The following is a 24,110-nucleotide window of genomic DNA, read 5'->3' as shown; positions in this document are numbered from 1 at the left end:
GATGGTCGTTTCCGAAAAACCCCGTGAAGCACTGAATGGCGAGCTCTTATTTGGAAATGTTGAGAATTTTACTCTGCTAAACCTGGCTATTTTGTATTACTAATACCCTGTACTTTAGGCATATCAAACTATATTTTTCCTACATACCTTTGAGAAAGAGAAAATCAAAATAAAACGAACTCGATTTTCTCTCCGAAACAAGTGTCAATTCCTACGAAAATCTACTTAATATCGAAGTCATTTTCATACTCAAGCAATCTGCAACGTTTGCTTATACTGTTGGTATACATTAGTGTTTATGAAATTCTACTATAATTTTTTGGCAATTTTTTGAAAACTACTCTATATTACCGATGACGCGCGCTGCGCCAGCTCAGTGCCGCGGCAGAGCTTGTAGAGGCAGGACGTGTGTCGGTCGGCTCCGCACATTTTCAACGGCGACGACGAGGTTTTTTATCATTGTGTGCGGCGGGCGCCGTGTAAAACGCTATACTGTGTGCGTGTAAACCGCAACGAGAGACTTTGATCCTAGCACTGTTTTTATAGTATTATAATTTATAATGGTACAGTTTAATAAACTACCGGACAGGATCAAAAATATTTGAAACGACCTGACATTCTATATATATTTATTTGACTCAAGATAGTACTCAGGGTCTGATGATGGAGCCGGAAGGTGGTCACCGGTACCAATCAACCATGCAACTAAACCACTTCGTGTTTAGGCTCGTTTTATTCATCTCAACAAGATCTTTGACACAAGATAGTACTCAGGGTCTGATGATGGAGCCGGAAGGTGGTCACCGGTACCAATCAACCATGCAACTAAACCACTTCGTGTTTGGGCTTGTTTGATTCGGCTCAACAAGATCTTTGACTTAAGATAGTACTCAGGGTCTGATGATGGAGCCGGAAGGTGGTCACCAGTACCAATCAACAATGCAACTAAATCACTTCGTGTTTAGGCTCGTTTTATTCGTCTCAACAAGATCTTTGACTTAAGATAGTACTCAGGGTCTGATGATGGAGCTGGAAGGTGGTCACCGGTACCAATCAACAATGCAACTAAACCACTTCGTGTTTGGGCTCGTTTGATTCGTCTCAACAAGATCTTTGGCACAAGATAATACTCAGGGTCTGATGATGGAGCCGGAAGGTGGTCACCGGTACCAATCAACCATGCAACTAAACCACTTCGTGTTTCGGCTCGTTTGATTCGTCTCAACAAGATCTTTGACACAAGATAGTACTCAGGGTCTGATGATGGAGCCGGCAGGTGGTCACCGGTACCAATCAACCATGCCACTAAACCACTTCGTGTTTAGGCTCGTTTTATTCGTTTCTATAAGATCTTTGACACAAGATAGTACTCAGGGTCTGATGTTGGAGCCGGAAGGTGGTCACCGGTACTAATCAACCATGCAACTAAACCACTTCGTGTTTAGGCTCGTTTGATTCGTCTCAACAAGACCTTGGACACAAGATAGTACTCAGGGTCTGATGATGGAGCTGGACTGTGGCCACGGGTACCAGTCTACCATGTAACTGAACCACTTCGTGTTTGGGCTCGTTTAATTTGTCGCAACAAGATCTTTGACACAAGGTAGTACTGAGGGTATGATGATGGATCCGGAAGGTGGTCACCGGTACCAATCAACCATGCAACTACACCACTTCGTGTTTGGCTTCGTTCGATTCGTCGCAACAAGATCTTTGACACAAGTTAGTACTCAGGGTCTGGTGATGGAGCTGGACTGTGGCCACGGGTACCAGTCTACCATGTAACTGAACCACTTCGTGTTTGGGCTCGTTTGATTCGTCGCAATAAGATGTTTGACACAAGATACTACTCAGGGTCTGATGATGGAGCTGATGATGATAGACAGGTACCCGTCGCCACCTTCGCGCTCCATCATCAGACCCTGAGTACTACCTTGTGTCAAAGATCTTGTTGAGTTGAATAAAACGTGCCTAAACACGAAGTGGTTTAGTTGCATGGTTGATTGGTACCGGTGACCACCTTCCGGCTCCAACATCAGACCCTGAGTACTATCTTGTGTCAAAGATCTTATAGAAACGAATAAAACGAGCCTAAACACGAAGTGGTTTAGTGGCATGGTTGATCGGTACCGGTGACCACCTACCGGCTCCATCATCAGACCCTGAGTACTATCTTGTGTCAAAGATCTTGTTGAGACGAATCAAACGAGCCTAAACACGAAGTGGTTTAGTTGCATGGTTGATTGGTACCGGTGACCACCTTCCGGCTCCATCATCAGACCCTGAGTATTATCTTGTGCCAAAGATCTTGTTGAGACGAATCAAACGAGCCCAAACACGAAGTTGTTTAGTTACATGATAGACTGGTACCCGTGGCCACCTTCCAGCTCCATCATCAGACCCTGTGTATCTTCAGTGTCAAAGATCTTGTTGAGACGAATCAAACGAGCCTAATCATGTTACTACATGGTTGATTGGTATCCGTGACCACCTTAATCATCATCAGATCCTCAGTACCAGTTCGTTTTTAAACCCTCGTTGATACAAACTTTACAACCTATAGGTACCAAATGCAATGACGAAACATGTAAATAAGCGAGTAGGTACCTATAATTTCTTTCGAGTAATATACCTTCATAAGTACGAGTATGGGGCTATTCATAAATTACGTCGTTTCAAATGGGAGGAGTGGGGGGGGGGGTCTGGACATCGGATGATGGTAACATGACGTAGGAGGAAACAGATTCATCCGAAGCTTGATTTTTGGATGATTTGAGGGGTGGGGGGGGTCAAAAATCGACGTAATTTATGAACAGCCCCTATGTACATTTGCACTGCATTTAGTATTTTCGTACTTACCAAATAACAGTTTTAGAACTTTAAAAGTTAAGTACAGTTAGTGTTGTTATGGTTGATTTCAATATGCTTCGCGAAGGATCAAGAATGTTTAATCCATCATTGTAGTGCGAGTGTGGTAGAAGGGATCGGCATACTGAGCTCGCACGGCCTGCCGCAGCGCGTAAAATACCTAAACTCGCTCAACGCCGAAATGTAATAGCGCTCTAATATGTTCTCACTGCTGCGGTGAACGGTTGTGTGTACTACACGAGATCAAAGTTATTTACATCTCCTGCGCTTTTGAGTCCCTTACTACGCTCAAGATTATAAATTAGATACACACATATAATATAAAATTCATAGTCATATCAGGATTATGAAGCGATATAGAACCGAATCCGAAGGTGCGTGAACAGCTGGCTTTAGTTAACTTAATTTTATGCGGTACCCTAAAAAGCCATCGCAAGTCGATTTACATAACAAACCAGCGGTAACTATCAGGATCGCATAACAAAGGGAGAGGATCGAACAGCTTTGCGTACCGATATTATTGTGGAAATTGTTCAGAGCCATGAGTTTTGCCTGCGCGTACCCTATTAGAGAGTTTCGGGGGCGTTTGCTCACAGATTTATTGTGAAACTCTATCTCAAACTTGCTCAGGCGACAATAATTTATCTGATTTTTCATGTCGCGTGGGCAGCCATGTGCCCTAAAAGCAAATGCCAAATAAATAATATAGATCACTGAGATCAGAATTGATGTTTTTTTATAAACTAATCTTTTGAAATAAGCGGTAATGTATTACGCTCGCTCAACGAAAGACGGTAAGCGAAATGTAGCTGCGTGCTTTTAAGAGAACCTAGCAAATCTAGTGAAATCAAAATTGCGCTCTCATCTTAAATAAATTTGACATATATCTATGTCTGATAAGGTAAACGTACTGGTGCTCGACGCGGTGCCAGTACATGTCATTTTGAAACTTAAGTCATTGTCAATAGAAGTGACAGCAAGGTGTCATCTATTGGGCATTACCATGTCGAGCACTAGTACGTTTACCTTACTAAATAGTTTTCGTAGCTACAATTTGTAATCATCATCATCATCATCATCATTTCAGCCTATACTGCCGTCCTAGTCTAAAAGGCAGTTTTTCGACAAAAGCTAGTTTCGAGATAATCGCAAAAAACCAACCCAAACATCTTTCTTGAATTTCTACGAAACGGAAAAACTTTTTCCATTTTTTCTTTTTGTATGTGGTAGGTATATATATGTACTTATTTTAGGTATTTATAGTATGTTTCTAAACAGCTCAGTTTTTTTTAATTTTATCAAAAACACTTTAGATTAGTATTAAGCTTAAAAATGTGTAGGTCGTACTAGTCAAGAAGGCGGTAAACATGCGTTATACGGCGTTCTAACTTAGTTACGAAGTAGAAACTAGGTAAAAACGCCGTATATGTCACATGCTGCCTTTTTGCTTAGTAACAATGAATAATTCCCAATTGAAATCCTAAGTTAAAAGACCTTATAGCAGCTATATATATTCGGCCTTTTTGGTTAGTATACTAGGAAAAATTAAGATGTTGTCCAGATTTTCGACTAGCGTGCTAGTGTAAAAAAACGTATACCACCAAAAACACCGAATATACGGTTTTATAGATTAGTATTTATGGAAGAAATGGGAATAAAAAATAGACACGTAGTTTAAATGTTTATTTATATACGAACAAAAAACGCCATACTACTAGGCTATTATTAAAAAAACGAGATCCAGCGATTACTTTTTGGATTATAATCTTAATTACCATACAAAATTAACACATAACTTGGGTTATTCCCACTAGTTACCATCAAGTTGTTACCAGTGGTAACTAATGGGATTTGTTTCCCAGTAGTTACCACTGGTAAATGGTGGGATTTTTTCCCCAGTAGTTACTACAATTTTGTTAGGGTTCAATAAAGCCTCTATTTTTATAGTATTCTACTTATACTGTTTTTATTACTATTTAACTATAACAACTTGATGGTAACTAGTGGGAATAACCCGATTTATATGTTAATTTTGTATGGTAATTAAGATTATAATCCAAAAAGTAATCGCTGGACCTCGTTTTTTTAATAAAAGCTTAGTAGTATAGTGTTTTTGTTCATATAATAAAAGACATTTAAATTGTACTGTAAAAAAATGTTGGTGGTAACTACTAGGGAAAAAATCCCACCATTTACCAGTGGTAACTACTGGAAAAAAACTTCCCAGTAATTACCACAAAACTGAGTTGGTGGTAGCTACTGGGAAGAAAGGTGGGAAATAAATTCCCTGTAGTTACCACTGGTAACAACTTGGTGGTAGATACCTAACTGGTGGGAATAACCCCATAATATGTACAAATTTTTAATGTGTACAGTCTTTCTGATTCTATTTGTATCACAGGCTAGATTTACTCGACTCTACTAATGACTTCTAATGAGCATGAGCAAAGAAACTTAAAAGAGTCCGCAATAAGCTCAGCCGAATTATTACTTCCCATAAAAACGGAGATTCGTACTCATTTTAAAACAACGTGTTGGATTGTAATAAATTGCACATACAATAACATAAGGTATATCTATACCAGTTCCTAATTAGTTTATATTCCAACAAAACTAATGAAATAGAGGAAAAATAAGTTTTGTATGAAAAACTTATATTCGCTGTATTTTTTTTATTATGGTATCTGAAGCTACACATTAATTACAGCCATAGATATACCTTATCCTTTAGTGAGTACAAAGTTTTAGAGAAATCTACCTAATCGTTTTAAAATGAGAGCGTAACTACGTTTGTATGGAGATCCCAGCTTGCTGCTGACTTAAATCTTAGCAACCATCTATCTTTGTAGGTGACCAGTTTTCGCATACACGTAACTCACAATAATACATAATGTTTTACCGAATTCGTGGCATCTCTAATAGTTATTTTAGTTTGTTATCAATAGGCATCGAATCATCGAGAGTTTCATCGCACGGTAAGACGTTAGCGAGTTGTGTAGTCTACATTAGCAATAAAATTAAACTCGTATTAATTCCTGCACATACTCTGTCATTTATTTAATTCTAAAACGCATTTTAGCGGTTGTACCTAATTAAAAATCAGATCCAAATTTTAATAAAATTATTTTTTTAGATTACAAACTCATAGATTTTACTATTTTAACATACAACTATTACCTAATACACAAACATACCAACTTATTTTAAGATACATATTGTTTTTTTATAAAACCCACTTAGGTATTTAATGGCCTAATATATATATAACTCTCAGTTGGTTTTTGGATGGACCCAGGTTCCATACAAAGATGCCCATGGTCCTTTGTCCTGGTTATCTAAATACTTAGGCGGAAAATGTTATTTTGTCCATAAGAATTCTCATTAAATTTCCCTTTAAAACATTTTTCAATAAGATTTAAACTCTTCGTAATGTCAAATACCTACTTGGCTTATAGGGAATTAAACCCGATACAATTAGCTCTAATATAAATTTGATTTTATTTCAATAAAAGCAGTCAAACCGTCGAATGAAAAAATAAAACATAAACAACGTTTGTTGTAGAAAAGTACGTATGAACAATTTCATCATCACAAACTACGCTAGAAAGACGTATTTGCTGTCGAGCGTAAGTATTTACGAGGCAATTTTAAAGTATATACCTTGATAAAAATGATAATACTCGAAGGTACTGATTGTAAACACTACATATTATTGATAACATATGATGGTAATGCAATAATAAAGTATTTTTCTTACTTTGGCGTTCGGTCAATATTTCGCGCGCAAAATGCCACCTCCGCTCGCATACCGGCAGCCACAAGCCTGCGCTTGCGGCTGACGGCTTTTACTTAGCATAAGGGTGTCTTTCGGCGCGCGGGGAGCATGACGAAGGTTGGAGCATATACTGCGTTATAGACTAGTTAGACGCACTTTCAACCATTATAAAAGTTTGTTTGCGTTTAATACGACGTCCATACAAAATAAGAAGAACGTATAACATTTGTACGTTTCTAAGGACTATTATGGTGACGTAAAAAGGTTAAGTGATACTAGGCTTAAATGACGTATGAGACATTGAAACAAAAAAAAAATACTATACGATTTTTTAGACTAGTATCAGATCTAAAATTTTGCTAAAGATCCTAATCTTAAAGCGCGTATAGCATCTTTTACGTATTTTTAGCCTAGTTTTTGGCTTATACGTTATTTTAGGCTAGACGTGGTGGATAAGATTTTACGCAAACCAGAGCGTAAAAAAACGTATAGCTGCATATACGTTGTTTTAGCCTGGCTTTGTCAAATAGTCGCTTTTTAGACTAGGAACGCTTAGACAATTAGTGCAAATACGGTCTTTTTACGATATTTTTCTCGAAAACTAAGCCACTTATCGGAAAACGGGCCAAAGTGGTTGATGCATCTCAATCTCTACATTACGAATATCACAAAAAGTCAATTTTGGCAAAATGTCGAAAAACTGCCTTTTAGCTTAGGAGGGCAGTATATACGTCCCACTGCTGGGCACAGGCCTCCTCTCATGCGCGAGAGGGCTTGGGCTATAGTCCCCACGCTAGCCCAATGCGGATTGGGGACTTCACATACACCTTTGAATTTCTTCGCAGATGTATGCAGGTTTCCTCACGATGTTTTCCTTCACCGAAAAGCTAGTGGTAAATATTAAATGATATTTCGTACATAAGTTCCGAAAAACTCATTGGTACGAGCCAGGATTTGAACCCGCGACCTCCGGATTGAAAGTCGGACGTCATATCCACTCGGCCACCACCGCTCCATTGTAATACAAAGAAATTACTATTGTACTATTCCGCAGGGGCCTTTTTTTAGATTTAATATAGATTTATGTAGTCTTATTAAAATTTTAGTTTAGTTTTTAATTATAGTATTATTAATGACGTACCTTTACTTAATAAAAATGCATTCAAATTTAAAGTAGAAGTTGTACATACAAAACGTCTAATCGCTCTATTTTCTTTACCGGACTGTCCTTAGGTAATATTGTAGGTAAGTATGTACCTAGTTTTCGTTTAAAAGGTTTCCTTGCAACTAAGTTCAGGTTTCCTATTTCAAATCTTGCGTCTTGGGGATAGTCGATAACAATGTAGGTCAGTTGAAATCTTTTAACCGGGTATTTTCAAAATGGTGTTCGATTACAGTAGTTCAGAAAGGCTCAGAAGAAAAGACAGAGGGTTTATTTTACTGGAAGAACGAGTTTTAAAGTGGACAATGTACGTGTATTTTATATTTTATATTTAAAACTACGAGGCACCTTTCCAGAATATTGGTAGGTATTGTACGTTTATGAAGATAAAGAAGACAAAAGAGTACGATATTCATCGCCCAACATTGTAATATATTGTTATGCATCCAGCTATCATTCATTTATTATTTTATTTATTTATTAATAGCTCTGGTGGTTCACAATAGGTTTTTTATTATTAATAATACAGCACGTCCACCGTTAACACTGTAAGGGCACTGCATTGTATGTACTACCTACAATATTTTTAACTACCTACTTATCCATGCATCAGACTGTATGTGTGTGGCACAGTTAAATTAAGTAAGTAACTTATATTTCAATAAACACTAGATATTTAGTACTGTAACATAATTCAATGACAAACTGTTTTGAGTAACGTATTTCAAATAAAAAAAAATCTTCTTTGTGCTGATATGTACTATTTGTTATTTTTTTTATTCTAGCAACTAAGTATACATCAGTCGTGTGGTTTGCTTTAAAAAATCGCCTTCACCAATACGATTAAGTCTTCTTCTGAGTTGAAAATAAATAAAACATTAAAAAGAGGGAACAAACGACACAGCATTTCCCCTGACACTTGACGGGACCGTATTAGAGTGAAATGAAACCGGGAGAGTAAAAAAATAAATTTGAAACAGTAAACTGAGCAGTTACTGCCGACATTAAAAGAAAGTGGGACGAAAAATATTATTTCAAGGCTACAAAGTATTTTCTTACTTTTCTCATAAAGACAATTTTTAATGATGTTGAATAATGTCAGTTTAATAATTTTTCCTATACCTACACATAATATCGAATTGAGTGGAGTAATGCGTATATTAAAATACAGAGAAAATTAGTTGTAAAATAATTGGTAAATTGAATCTCTTTCCCATAAATTTTCCTACGATCGACACAAAACTTGTGATTCCTCCCTCATATACTTATTACAACTTTTTTATTAATTTTTTCTTTTGATTTGATTTTTAATTCCCCGCACATTTCCTCGCTATAATCTTACCCATTTGAATACCTAATTAAGGTAGTTAATAATTAAGTAGTAGATGTAATGTTTGAAGATTATAGCATCATAGGAGATCAAACGTTAACGCCAAGGAAAAAAAAAATCAAAACAGCAATGGAAAAGTTGTATACATTTTACAACTTATTTTCTGGCGTTAACACAATTAGAAGATATCACTAGGCTAGGTAGCTTGTTCCTACAAAATTTTGGTCAAGCTTCACTAATCATAATATTATTATTTTAATTATATCAATAAGCTTTATAACTTTCACCTTTTGTAGTTCATAATTAATTTTGTCTAAGTTTAGTCATCAATTGCTCACTATCTCATTCAATTTCTCTTTCGCTTTCTAAAATCAAGCTACTCTTTTTAATGAATATTGCTCGAATTTCAAATACTTTTTAAAAGGTCCGCACTCTAATTATTTCTGAAGAGAAAATCTCTAGTGTCGTTTTAGTTTTTACAGTACTCGTAGAAAAATCTAGATATTGGCGTTGGTAATAGAAAAGTTCTGCTTCGCACAGATTTGTAATAGTTATTATGGCGCGTCTTTGGGGCTCTACCTATTCATTAACGAAAGAAAAGAACAATTACATTTAAGTGTTCCTAGAAAATTTGTTCGAATGTTTTTCTTGCTGGTTCTATCTATTTAATTTATAGGTTCTATGCTACCTACGTTACTGACGAGTACCTAATATTTTGGGTTATTATGTTGAATATAAGCTGTCGGTGTTTGCAGACAACTTTGAAGAAGCCGATAAAGCTGCATAGACAGAATTGAGTTAGTGAACTTCCCTATAGCTTACGAGAAGCTGTGCCCTAACAGGTCCGGAGGCTAACAGAGCGTTGCCCGTGTTCGTATCCTATATATTGTTCGCGAGTTTTGTTTGGGGATAAATTGATATGTTCTTTAAGACGCTGTGAATAGACAATTAGGTACCTTAAAAAAGAGAATTACTTAAATGGTTTGATAATACAAGAAAAGTCTAGTCGTTGTCTCTGTATTCAATACACGATTAGGTGAAAAATTGTTCGTTAGAAAATAGTAGCGAAGATACGTCTTAGTACAATATTTTTAAACAGTTTTATGACTTGAACTAAAACCCGTCATAGGTGGACGAACCCATATCGAAGCTGCGATTGTTGAATAGTACACATTAATATGCATTTTGGTATTCATTGTACAAAGTGCATGCCCTTCACTCCAGTACAAAAAAGTCTGTGCAGAGGCTCGCATCGTATATCTGTCCCAATTTAATTTCTATACTGATGAAATCAACCAAACTTGTACCTACCTAATAAAATAAATATCTTATTTTTCAAAAGCGTAAAAATTACTCTGCATCAAAATACATGCGAGAACAAAAATGAAACAGGAAGAATCGTCGGAAATTGTTATCTATCGTTCGAATGGAATTTTATAACTCAATCAGGGAGATAAAGAAACAATCACCCGTTTTTCAAACATTCATTCGTTTCTTTTCTTCATTCTTAACGAGGAAAAAAGTTTTTATGGGCAAAATTGTTTGCGGATCGCATACAATAACAACTAACTCGACTTCTGGTTTATACTTTTCTTTTGTATAACAAGTTGAAAATCATTTGAGAAATGAGCTATGATTTGACGAATCAAATAATAATATATTTGTGTACCTAAGTAATAATTAGGAAATGTATGTTTTCTGTTACTAGTCTACTAACTACTATTTACGTGAACCTTTGCTTAAACCGCTGTGAAAATAGCCCTTATTAACTATTTACACCTCTAACCTCTGTGTAAGAGGAGGTACAAACCAGCGATTAATAAAGTACCTAAGAAAATATCCTATCGTATCCTACCCTATGCCTGCTGCTGCTACTATGTCTTAATGTTGAAAATTCAATTTACATACTTATGAATGAAAACAACTCTTTGAAAAAAAAGAACCTTAATACCGACTTTCTAAATATTACTTTTACTCCTGCAAAAAGCGTTCCGTTTTTTCACTTTCTCTGCGACGCTAAAATATTTAACCCTCCCGAGGTTTACCCTCGTCCAAATGTCTCGGGATTTCACGCTTTGGTTTTTTCATGCCCAGGGCTAAGCTGGGTACACGGAACTATTAGTAGTAGTTGAAAGATGTTTAAAAAGATAATGGTCTAGTTAATCTGATTTTTGTTATTTATTTATTTAGTCACTAACCTAAAAATGCTATTATTACGAATAACAGCAAAATTATGCGATAGTGTTGCTATAGCTCACTATAGTGTTGAGTAGATATTTAACTTTGTTCCTTAGAGAAGTTTGCCTGCTATGGGGCGACATATTCGTTCAATCGAAAAAGCCCCTTAATAAAGAAAAAAAAAGTTTGCCTTCATGGAAATACTGTATTTTGACATTTTGAATACTTTTTTAATATCCAATGTCTCTTGTTTCATTGACCATTCTCATGTTCTTTGTGTCATTGATTTCTAAAGCATAAACGGAATACACCCGAAGGGTGACAAACAGAGTCGTCTAAATCTGCCTTACTATAAAATAATGTTGGATCGTGTAAGATTATTTGACAGAATCATATTCATTTTCTCGTAGTATAATGTTTGTGACACTTAGTAAGTTTAGATATTTGGTAAAATGTGATGTATCGATAGCGTGTATCCTGCATTAACCTTTTAACTGCCATATAATTTTTCACCAAGCGTGCTCGTGTCGCCGGCGGTACGAAGTTACACGAAGTTTTGTCTTATTTATCAGACCGCGGCGAAATGAGCCCGATTTTGTTTGTCTTTTAAATTATATCAGTCTACGGCGGTTAAAAGGTTAATACATAAGTGTAATAACGGGGACGTTCTTCCAGGAGCACTACCTGGGTCAGAACGGAACGGTTTATGAAATTACTGGTTCTAGAAGAATTCGCGAACAGAAGCTAGTACTTTATTACAATAAACTAATATTATTCTTACATTACTTAATTGGTTCTGTTCCTCAATTCAGGTCGGTTAATCTTGTAGGCTTAGATGGATCTTAGTAAGGTATTCATTACTTATAGTGAAAGGCTAAGGCAGAACGATCAAGATTAATAGAGATAAAGGATTCTGGGTACGATAATTGACAATAATATTATTATACAACTGAATTACCTACAGAATAACGTACGTATTCAAACGTTGGTAAATGAACCATCGAATAACTGGGAAGTGATAAATTGAAAAAAAATTAATTAATTAAAAATTAAAAAACACGACTGCGAAAAAGCGAACTGAAAAGACAAAAATAATTTTTAGTTGTGTTAGTTACTCAACTTAATGAATGTAAAAAAATATTAGAATATGAGTGTTTAGTGAAGGTTATAAACAACAAACGCAAAAATTTTATGCTCATTTAGGATCGTGACTGTGCCTGTGTATTTTATTTCAATTGCAGTCGGGGACCTTTTAAATGGGAAAATGTCAATACATCAAGGTCCCCGACTGCAATTGAAATAAAATACACAGGCACAGTCACGATCCTAAATGAGCATAAAACTTTTGCGTTTGTTTTTTATAACCTTCACTAAACACTCATATTCTAATAATTTTTTACATTCATTAAGTTGAGTAACTAACACAACTAAAAATTATTTTTGTCTTTTCAGTTCGCTTTTTCGCAGTCGTGTTTTTTAATTTTTAATTAATTAATTTTATTTTATACTTTTTAGATTTTTTTTATTTTATACTTTTTAGAATTTTTTTATTTTATACTTTTTAGAATTTTTTTATTTTATACTTTTTAGAATTTTTACATTCATTAAGTTGAGTAACTAACACAACTAAAAAATATTTTTATCTTTTCAGTTCGCTTTTTTGGCAGTCGTGTTTTTTATTTTTTTATTTATTTAATTAATTTTGGGGTCATGATTTCTTTACTAACCATTTGAAGTCACTTTATATTACTTTTGGGAGGGCGTCCTCAGTACAGAAAGGCACGCAGAGCGCCGCATATATCGGGCTACGCCCGACTCCTTTGGAACGCGTACAGTGCGTCACGAACGTCGGGCTACGCCCGACGCTTTCAGTAAGAGGGCACTGAAGGCGTCTTGGTAAGCGTACAGCGTGTCACGTACGTGGGCCTACGCCCGACACTTAGTATGAGAGAGTCGAAGGTGCCTGGCTTTGGACCGAGTGCAGCGCGCCACGTATGTCGGGCTACATCCGACTCTTTTACTATTAGGGCGCCGAAGGCGCCCGGCTTTAGAACGCGTACAACGTGCCTCGTACACGCCCGACGCTTTGAGTAAGAGGGCGCCGAAGGCGCCCGGCTTTGGTAAGTGTACACCGTGTCACGTAAGTCGGGCAAGCCCGACACTTTTAGTATGAGAATGTTGAAGGCGACTGGCTTTGGACCGCGTGCAGCGCGCCACGGCCGGCTTTGGTAATCATACAGCGTGTCACGCTACGCCCGATACTTTTAATATGAGAGAGTCGAAGGCGCCTGGCCTACGCCCGACACTTTTAGTATGAGAAAGTAGAAGTCGCCTGGCTTTGGACCGCGCACAGCGCGCCACGTACGTCGGGCTACGCCCGACTCTTTTAGTATGAGGGCGCCGAAGGCGCCCGGCTTTGGAACGCGTACAACGCGCCACGTACGTCGGGCTACGGTCGACGCTTTGAGTATGAGGGCACCGAAGGCGCCCGGCTTTGGTAAGTGGTGTCACGTACGTGTGGCTACGCCTGACCCTTTTAGTGTGGGGGCGCCTTTGGCGCCTGGCTTTGGACCAAGTGCATATACTTGGACAAGTTGCAGGAAGCGCACATCTTCCTTAAACTCTGATCCGTAGGCCCTACGTGGAGCTCACCCTTCGGCTTTAAAAAAATGTCATCATCATAAATGTTAAAATTAAATCAAACCTCCTTCTTTCTTTCCCCTGCCCTTATCCCACGTTATGTGGGGTCGGCACAACATGTTTTTCTCTTCCATTCTCCTCTGTCTTTCGTCTCCTCAGCACTCACTCCTTTCTTTCTCATATCCTCTTTCACACAATCCATCTATCGTTTTTTGGGTCTACCGTACGCTCTCCGTCCATCAACATTCATCCCTAACATTATTTTGCCTATATGGCATTCATCCCTCCTCATTACATGCCCATACCACGCTAACCTAGTACTCCTCATTTTCTCCGTTACTGGAGCTACTTTCAAACTTCCTCTTATATAGGTCATGAAATTTTGAAATTGAACAACATTTGAAAATTAAATCAAACCATACGGTTATAATGATACTTTCACGATTTGTTCTGCCAAAGTCGGTGCAGAGTTAGCTTAGACGGACTCTGCGTCGTATCGATTAATAAATAGAAGTTATATTTTAAACTTTTCGATTCCATAAGCGCAATTACGAACATGTTTTAAAAACTGTGAGTAGTATGTACCTAATATACATAAAATAATTATATTTTTTTATGATCAGCGGTCAAACCCTTTCCTTTTATTTTAATAAGTACCTATCCCATTCAATAATAATATTTGGTTTTATGAGATTAGCTTCTCTTAACATATTTTGTCAATTCTTACTTTCTCAAAATGAAACTTAAACCCACATGTTGCATATATATTATCAATCGGCTTTCAAAGCCCTTCATTTTGATACCCTACTCAATAGGTTTGCACGATATTTTTTTCTAAAGGTTGCGTAATATGACGTATTAAGTCCGCCATATTGTTTTTATAATGACGTCACATAGCCTATGTTACCCGGGATGACGTAAGGATTCTAATGATGTATCATACGTCTAAATCGGTTAAGGCATTCAGAAGTTAAGGTGGAATAAAGAAACTCACATACATACAAACATGAACGCTGAAAACAATACACTCTTTTTGTTTGGGCAGTCGTGTAATAAAAGAAATATACGCTAGTACGGGACTGTCCTTATGACGGAATGGGCCACATTTACCTTATAGGGCAATTTTACACAGATGGACCTTAGTCCTACAGTAAGCTCCATAAGGCTTGCGTTGTGGATATACTCTTTATTGGAATGATTGATATCCATGCCAAATTGCAGCTTTCTAGCACTACCACGGAGCAAAGCCGAGGACGGACAAACAGATAGCCGGACATGATAACACTATAAGGGTTCCTAGTTGACTACGGAACCCTAAAAATGAAACATAAAATCACCGTCTCGTGGTCGGAACTTTACTCTGTGGACTACCTATATACACTTTACATCTACAGTAAATAATTTCTTCACTTAGCGAGTACAGTCACCAATAAGATCGAGTCAGATATTTTTGCGGCCTTCGTTGTGTACCATATTATTGCAGATGACTGTACATATGTACATATACGAGTATAAGATTTCATTCTTCAGTTTAACTCTTTTTATATAGTCTCATATACTCTATTGACACGTATGTCAATAGGTATTTTCAATGATTAGACAAGTTACATAGGTAAAGTAAGCCTAGGTCTACGACGTACATGATCATGATTTCATAACAATCACACTTTGATTGGAATAAAACACCCCGCAACATTTACACGGATTTAAACTTCCCATATAAATGGAACCGCAATTGAGGCTGGGTTATTAAGCTGAACTTACACCGTGCGCAATCATTTCCGAATTTCCTGGCTCGTCCTGCGTGCCAATTACGGCTTTGCTAATTCAGTTACTATTCCGAGAACCTATCTGATTGAACCTACCAGACACAGACACTTGTTGGATAGATAAAGTACAAAGGTAAAGATTTATGTTAGGTACAGAATAAACCAACAACTGATCTACATTAGATCTAGATCTGATAACTTTCTTGGCTACAACAATTGAATTTTTTTGTGATTTACTTTTTTGACGGGATCGGATATAAAATTAGTAACAACTTACTTAAAGACATTAGTTTAATTAAAACGATATTACGGTTTTAACTTTTTAGTAAGGAACTCTTACCTTGTCTATTTAATAAAACGTGAAGAAAAATAATAAAGGATTCAAATACCTCGTATTGGTATATTTGGTTGGTATACAATATACAGGGTGACCTTAGCCAATGGACAAATCCCACGTAGGGTTACTTCTCAGAAATGCTCTTACGGTAATATTTTTTTAATTATAACAAAAGATAAAAAAGTAAATTATCAAACAAAAGTTATTTCCAATAATCGACAACAAAAAGAAACACACTGTATACATTGGCAGTGCTTTTGACAATTTGTTTGAAAAAGTGCGGCAATGATGACATTTGTCACAAGTCAGAATGTTATTAATGTCATAAATAAAAAAGATAATCAAAAAGGTCGAAGAAGGTTTCATACTATTTATAAAAAATCGTAATTTGTGAATTTCTTCGTAACCGCTACAGCGATTGTTATGCTACTTTGTATACTGATTCTAAATACCCTAATGCATGTGTACATTTCGGCTTTGTCCAATGGCTAGGGACACCCTGTATATAATTAGTACATTACTTTTTAGAACAAAATGGCTATTTTCATAGGTTTTACAACGAACTTTTTTTTTTAATGAAATGGTTTTGAGCTTATTCTACGATTTAACTCACGTATTTTTATTCATTCGCGACATGGTTATAAGTATTAAAACAGCCATTACTTTCTAAAAATAACAAACGACTTTCTGTTAACGAGTGAACACTTAAAAGTATAAAAATACATGGTATTAAGTATACTTACCCTTTAAAAATGTTTATTTCAGCGTGACTCGACGTGAGCTACATGGCAACACAAATTGCTAATGTCATTCGTTACGCAACACGGGATTCTTTTTGAGAGTGTAATAAAGTTGTTCTGGCAACGAGAACGTGCTTAACGATACTGCCAGTAAACGAATTAAGTACTATAGTTTGTATCCTTACGTATTTAAAAAGAGTAAACAAAATCTACCCTCAAATGCCTTCAAGCCAGTTGAGGTTAGATGAATACTGTACACGATTAAATAATGTAGGTTAAAGTCAGGTCGTTCAGTGACAGATCCAGGTGGTTTTGTATTTGGTTGGTTAATCAATAAATGTTATAACACTTATAACTACCCGAAACTGTACAAATTATTTGATTACTTTCATTTAAGTACCTAAAGATACAGAGTATAGCTAAAATAATTCTAATACATTTTATTGTTTTCTTCACTCAGGCGTCAATTGTTCATTGAGAGTAATTTTAAAGAATATATACTGTGTGTTTGCGTTATTTATGAAAGGCCCACCTCGTGAGCCTTTCCCGGAGATTCGTGAGATGCTTGAAATATGAACACGTAGTACTTCTCGACAGGTTTTTAATCAGTGTTATCACTATTATCAGTAACGTTTACAAAATGCTTCTCTCTTAGCGATACAAGATGCTTGACAGACAAAAATATAATTGCCACAGATAACATATATACGTTTTACGCGCCAAAAGTGATGTTTCGGCGGCCTTAAGCGAACTGTCATTATTAATATAACCTAATGTTGGTACACCGTATTAATCATACAATTTATTAACAAATAGAAGAAATAATATCAAGGTGTTTCATTGTCAAGTCTGGAATAATACAGAATGAAATGAGTCCAGGAAATATAAACGCTAACATTTATCAAATACATATTAGATTTCAGGTCCAGCTATTAGCATTACCAGGCTAGCTTACTGACGCCATAATTTTATAATTATAGTAATTGTCAGCAAAGTAATGTCTTTACCTATACATAAAAATGCTATGTAGCTATGTATGTAGGTAGGTACTTCAACTTGGTATTATACAGCTTTGGAAAATGGATCAAATTTTACTGATATTATTTGATTCCGATTTGATTACAGACAAGGAGACAACTCATGGGTGATGCTGAATAAAAGCTTGGGGAAATCATAATTTCCATTGAAACGTTATGTACCTATCATCGAAATATTATGTCACCAGAATAAAACGAAATATAAATCAATATATTCTTGTAACGGGGAACCGGTGGACGAGGGTAGAGGTCGTGGGCTCTGGGGTGACACAATCGGGCTTGCATATCGGACGCGGTAAATAAGTTTTAAATGTACATAGTTTTAATAAAGCAAGGTCTTTGCTTCTTAAATGAATATGCACGTTTTTTATGCAAATGTTTTCGTTAATAAAATGAACAGTCCATAATAACTTAATTTACTTAGATTATTTTGAATTTTCTGTGTTTTATGTTTTTAATTTTATTAATGTAAATCACTTACCTAATTTCGATATCATAAAAGTGGAGCTATACAATATTATTTAATTACTTGACAAATCATAGTAAATTGATTGTATTTTGAAACTATTTATGGAAATAATTATAAGTCTGTTTAGGATTACTTCTTGTGAACATACAGGAATATCTGACGCTTTACTAGTACGTTTGACGAGCGAGTAAGGAAAATCTATTGGAGTTCGCTAAGGCACACTTGCACCATCCCACTAACACAACGTTAAGCGGTTAAACCGTCAACCCATTGTGAAATTGTACTGGTAACCATGGCAACTCCAGGTTTAATCGGTTAACTCCGGGTTAGTGGAATGGTGCAAGAATCCCTAAGATGTACTCGTCCAGAGGAATAAAATGGATGTACCTAGGAGGTTTTACGAGTTAGGCCCAGCTTAAAACGATCCTAAATTTCTACAATTTTATAAACGTTTTTTTGATGTAACGTGGCAACCCTATAAATAAGCCAGAGCGGATGTTTGAAGAAGACTCGAGATGAATACGAATGATGTGCTTACAGCGGTGTCACAGAATAGTAACGAAAGGGCTAGTTGTTTCGTTACGACACTCAGCGCCACTTGCACCATCCCACTAACCCGGGGTTAGCCGGTTAAACCGTTAACCTAGTATCAAATTGTACTGGTAACCATGGTAAATCCAGGTTCAACCGGTTAACCGGGTTAGTGGGATGGTGCAAGTGGCCCTCAAGGTTGCATTTTGATAGGGTGTAGACATAAATAAAACACGAAATTTGATTTAAATTTTGATTCCGAAGGCACTGTATACGAATCACGTTAATGACTATCAAATTAATTCTTATTTCTATTTTTAGGGCTCTGTATCCGCAGACAGACAAAACGAAACCCTATTACTCCTATCATTCTGTACTGGCCGGTTTCGACCACTCTCTCTGTACTAAGCCTCGGTTGTTCATCTCTAAATATGATACATTATATCTGCGTCTCTTTACAAGACTTGTATTCGTCCAATAATGACATACTCAAGTGTGGTATTCTCACACGTGGGTAGATATATCAAGTCCCAAGCCGCTTCCGGTCGTTTAAAGTCGTTTACTCCGTAGGGCGACTCTGGTGCCCCGTGGTACAGTCGAGTCAAAGATTATGTTTACACTTTTGCACCTTACACCTTCGCAATAAGGCGAAAAATGTAAAGATATCTTTGACGTCGACTGTTCGAACCTCAGTTTGCACCGTGACTCGAGGCTTAACTCCTTGTACGGTTACTTTAAACTTGATAACGCGCGGCGTTACTTTGATAACGCTCCCCACCATAGAAATCCGTTAGTAAGGAAGGCTGCGAACTATGTTAAAAACGGTTAAGCACATAAACATCACACACTCAGTAGTAGTAGCAGTAAAACATTTTATTGTTAAAAAAATACATATCATTAGTACAAAGGCGAACTCAGCGTGATATTAAAGAAAAAAATATTGCATAACAATACCCAAAAAACGTCACAAAATTATTAAATAAATATTATAGGACAATTTTACGCATATCCTAGTCCCATAGTAAGCTCAATAAGGCTTATTACATTACATAAATATCACTATATACTACTTACATTAACATGTAATGAGTTACCTCCATAAATCCCTTTGATCAACATCTCTGCTTAATTAGTAGATTGTTAACCAAGGTATGAAATGATGCGAGATAAACACTCTACTTTTCATTTCAAATAAGTACGAGGAAAGTAAAATGCATGTGTTTTTTAAAAACATGACTAAGTATAAATTTTTATAGTATTTTTTTTGGTACTTTCAATTAACAATTTAGGCAAAAGTATCGTTATTTATGGAATGGGGAGTCAAATTCATTTATACCCAAATTTCAATTGCTTATCGTAAAAATAATAATAAAATCGTACTTGGAACCTAAAATGCTCTAGTGCAGAAACGTATCATTTTCTGCACACCTTTTAGAACAACAATGACCCCCTTTCAGAGCATAAGAAATGAAAAAAATATTTTATGGGCGTTTTTATTCAGTGTCTCTTCTGTTTCTTTATCTTTGATAGGCTACAACTGACTGATATTAGGGTTATAAATCTTACAACATTATTTTTCAGTGCACACGAAGCTTCATTACATTTTTATTATTAGGGATGAAGTAAAATGAAAATCTAGTACCCATGTTCGTAATACGTATGTGCTGGATTAGGTATATGTTTTATATGGTAAAATGAATTTCAGGCCTATTCGGATTTCGAGATAATCACAAGATCTAGAGACGATTTAGAGATCAACTAGATCTACATTAGATATCGACTAGATGTGACTTGGATATCTAAGTCATAACTTGTCGAAATTGCCGTTTATCACTTACAAACCCATGTTGAGTGTTAACTTGTAACTACGTTGTAGAAACATAGGGACCTAATTACTTTTTTCTTTTTTTTATAATGACTAGGTACCTATGTTTTACCTTTTCGACGCCGTCACGCTGTCACTCAGACGCCACGTCACTGAAGTGTCAAAACTGAAGTTGAACTTTATCCATATTTACGTAAGTCTATGTTGCTCTGTGGTCTGTGACGGATTAATCCGTCTTCGGCGTTGGACCGGCGGTTCGCATATATCCGTATATCCTCAGGAGGTAGTACTATTTTTTTCTCCGACATTTAATGACCATTTCTGTGTAGGCCCATAATAGTTAGGTACGTCTGAGTGTGTAGTATATAAGCTACTGTAGAAACCCGCTTTAACCGACTTTATATATTTTATAAGGTTAACTAAAAAAAAGCTTTTTTGTGTTATGTGTATCGTCTAGTCAAAACTAGTTTTCCCCGAGGCACTTTGCGAAAACTTGGTTTGACTAAAAAAACCCACTAAAGCTAACTAAACTATGTAGTTATCACTGAGATCTTACGGAAAACTAGTTTTAACTAGCGAAAACGTCTTTTCACGAAATATTAAGGGTTTTTACGGTAGGTAACATGTATAACAATTTTATCAAGTAGTAATCCATAATATGATACAACATTTTAATATGATTGTTAGGTCAGCGTTCATTGTTTAAAATCAATAACAATAACAAATATGCATCAACATATTTGATATTCGCAGTCACGCGTGTTGCGGTGGCCAAATTTTACGTAAGAGTTATTTCAAACGCATTCATGCGAAAAATTTAATATGTGAAATCGCACGGAAACAAATTGGAGTTCCGGTGGGTAAACTTTTGATATTAGATTTAATTTTAGGAGATCAAAATGTAAACACTAATATCTGGCCCAACGCTCCAGTTATGAAAATAGCGCTGCCGAGATTAGGTTATCCATTTGAGACAAGCTATCCCACCATTTACCGTGGATGGATGCATTCCGAACTTCTCTTATTAAACGTCGGACAGTATAAATGACTTCTTCATGGATCTACTCGTAGTCTACTGTAGTAGTTATGCCGTACATAATTATGCTCTTTTCACTTACAGTTCTGTGTCTTAGTCTTGTTATTTGTTGTTATATAAATATTTGTATCCATCCCTCATTTTCGTTTGACCATGGATTACCATCTTTATGTAATGAACTTATCTCTATTATTTTTTTATTTAATAATTATGTACATAGTATTTTCTTTCCATTCTTTATCTTTAATGAAAATAATTTTACTTATTTATGTAAATTAAATTGAAACTTAATTAACTTTAAAGCAATTTGTGTTTATTAAAAGTCGTTAGATTATCGGCAGAGTTCCCTATTACGTCTTAGTAAATATTTCAAAAAATACTTATCACATTTCGGGCCTCTTTGTTTTAGCTCTGAAAGAAAATCTGTTCAATAAAATGTGTTACTGCATTGCAACTGTTTGCAATGATTTTAACCCAAATACAATAATCTCTCTTTAAAACAATACCACTGTGAATATTACTGATATTCAGACGGTAACTTTATTCCTGTTGGGTTGTACCTATAATTAACGTTGCACGTTTATCATTTGTTTTAAAATATTACATCGAATATATTATCAAAAGATAATGAAGCCCCAATAGTCACATCATTAATAACGTAAACAGGACGTTAATATAGTTGTTGTGTTTACTGAATCTGGTAGATTAACTTTGGCATAAATAATTATGACTTACAGTGTTCATATTATGAAATTGTAAGTATGATATTCATAATAAAATATGGACGAAACGAGATTATATTTAAAAAAAAGTAAACGAGTTAAGTACATAAAAGTTATTCATTTTTTCCTCATTTGTTTAAGTAAAAAGTAAGTCATATTTGATTTCAGTAAAGTTTTATTTTCACTTTTGTTTGTAAAACAATCGTTTTGTTTTCTAATGGACGTGTACAGTCCAGCGAACTGCAGAGAAAACTGACTCGTGAATATAATCTTGTTTGCAGGGGGGGTCAGTTATCCTGCAGAATACTGTACTAGAAAATAGACGGGTACTGGTCCTCTGTCGGTCACTGGCGCCACTATTTTATTATGTTTTCTTTTAAGTTGTGAAGTTGTAAAATATGTTTGATATCAATATTTAATAACCATTAATCCAAAAAACTACGTACCCACAAATAGTTTTTTGTGGGTTTAGCATTGGACTCGATAAAATGTAGGTAAATATGCGTAAATGATGTATGTACTTATCGCTTTCCCCTCGAACGTGCTGATTCTCCCGCGTTTCCGTCGATAAGCGAGTGATAAATGTACGCCAGTTCCGAACTTGTACAAGCCGACACCCACGGCTTACTTCTGATGATGCGATAAGCGATAAGTTGCCAACTTAGTTGCTAACCTTCGAAGCACGGGGATTAAAGGTGAGATTAGTCTTTTATTTAAAACGCAAGTTTGAGAAATTTGCTTTGGGTATATTAAGGACCGTATCGTTTATTATGGATACAGATAAAACCTGGTCTAACTGTTGACGTGTGTACTATTTTGTATTACTATGTTCTTAAGGTATAATCTGGGCATATTTTTAAGCCATATCTGATATAAGAAGGTTTTACATTTATTTTATTTTAGGGACTTTATGATGATTTTAATACAGTCTAGCAAATATAATTTGAACAAGCCTATCGAGCTTAATTTGAGACTATTTCACCGATTCCTTGGTACGATTTAAAGAAACAAAAGGTTAATATGCTGCCAAAATATGCCATCTAAGTGTCCTTTTCATGATTGCTCAATTGAACATCCACAGAATAAATGTGGTGAATTTTTATTTTTACATGAAAACGACTTTTTATGCAACATTTTTATTCCCGTCAATTTCTGACGCAAGCGAAATGAGGAAAACAGCTAAAAGAATCTACCGAAATCCAAAGCCTAACGGACATTCATGGCATTGAACCATGGCTAGAGCAGGTCGATAGAAACGCTCCATGATGGTTATATTGTATACCAAAGTCGGGGTTTTCGTAAGTAACATGCCATATTGTCTAAAAGGCCACCATGCACAGATCCAAAACTTTTTTTCCAACTAGTTAAAAGAAATGATTAGACTATGCTCAGATGTTTCGCGTTACGAATTATATGTAATTGCTGTTTACATAGTAGAATTTTATTGTGTAATATCTCGTCTTGTTCGCAAACCGCAAATTTTCTTCTAGTATTTGTCCAAAATCGTTGTAGGTACTCGGGAGGATTAGGTAAATATTGTCCAAACCATATGCTTTACGTGATCTCCCAGGACGAAATGTTACTTATTATTAAAGCACTAATTTAACTATATGTGTAATTTTTAAATAAAAATATAATACCAGAAAAAACGGCTAAGTAAAGTTGTACCCATAATAAACGATACGGTCGTT

This window comes from Cydia splendana, chromosome 1 (genome assembly GCF_910591565.1).
Source record: "Cydia splendana chromosome 1, ilCydSple1.2, whole genome shotgun sequence".
Taxonomy (NCBI): domain Eukaryota; kingdom Metazoa; phylum Arthropoda; class Insecta; order Lepidoptera; family Tortricidae; genus Cydia; species Cydia splendana.
This window is presented reverse-complemented; position numbering follows the sequence as displayed.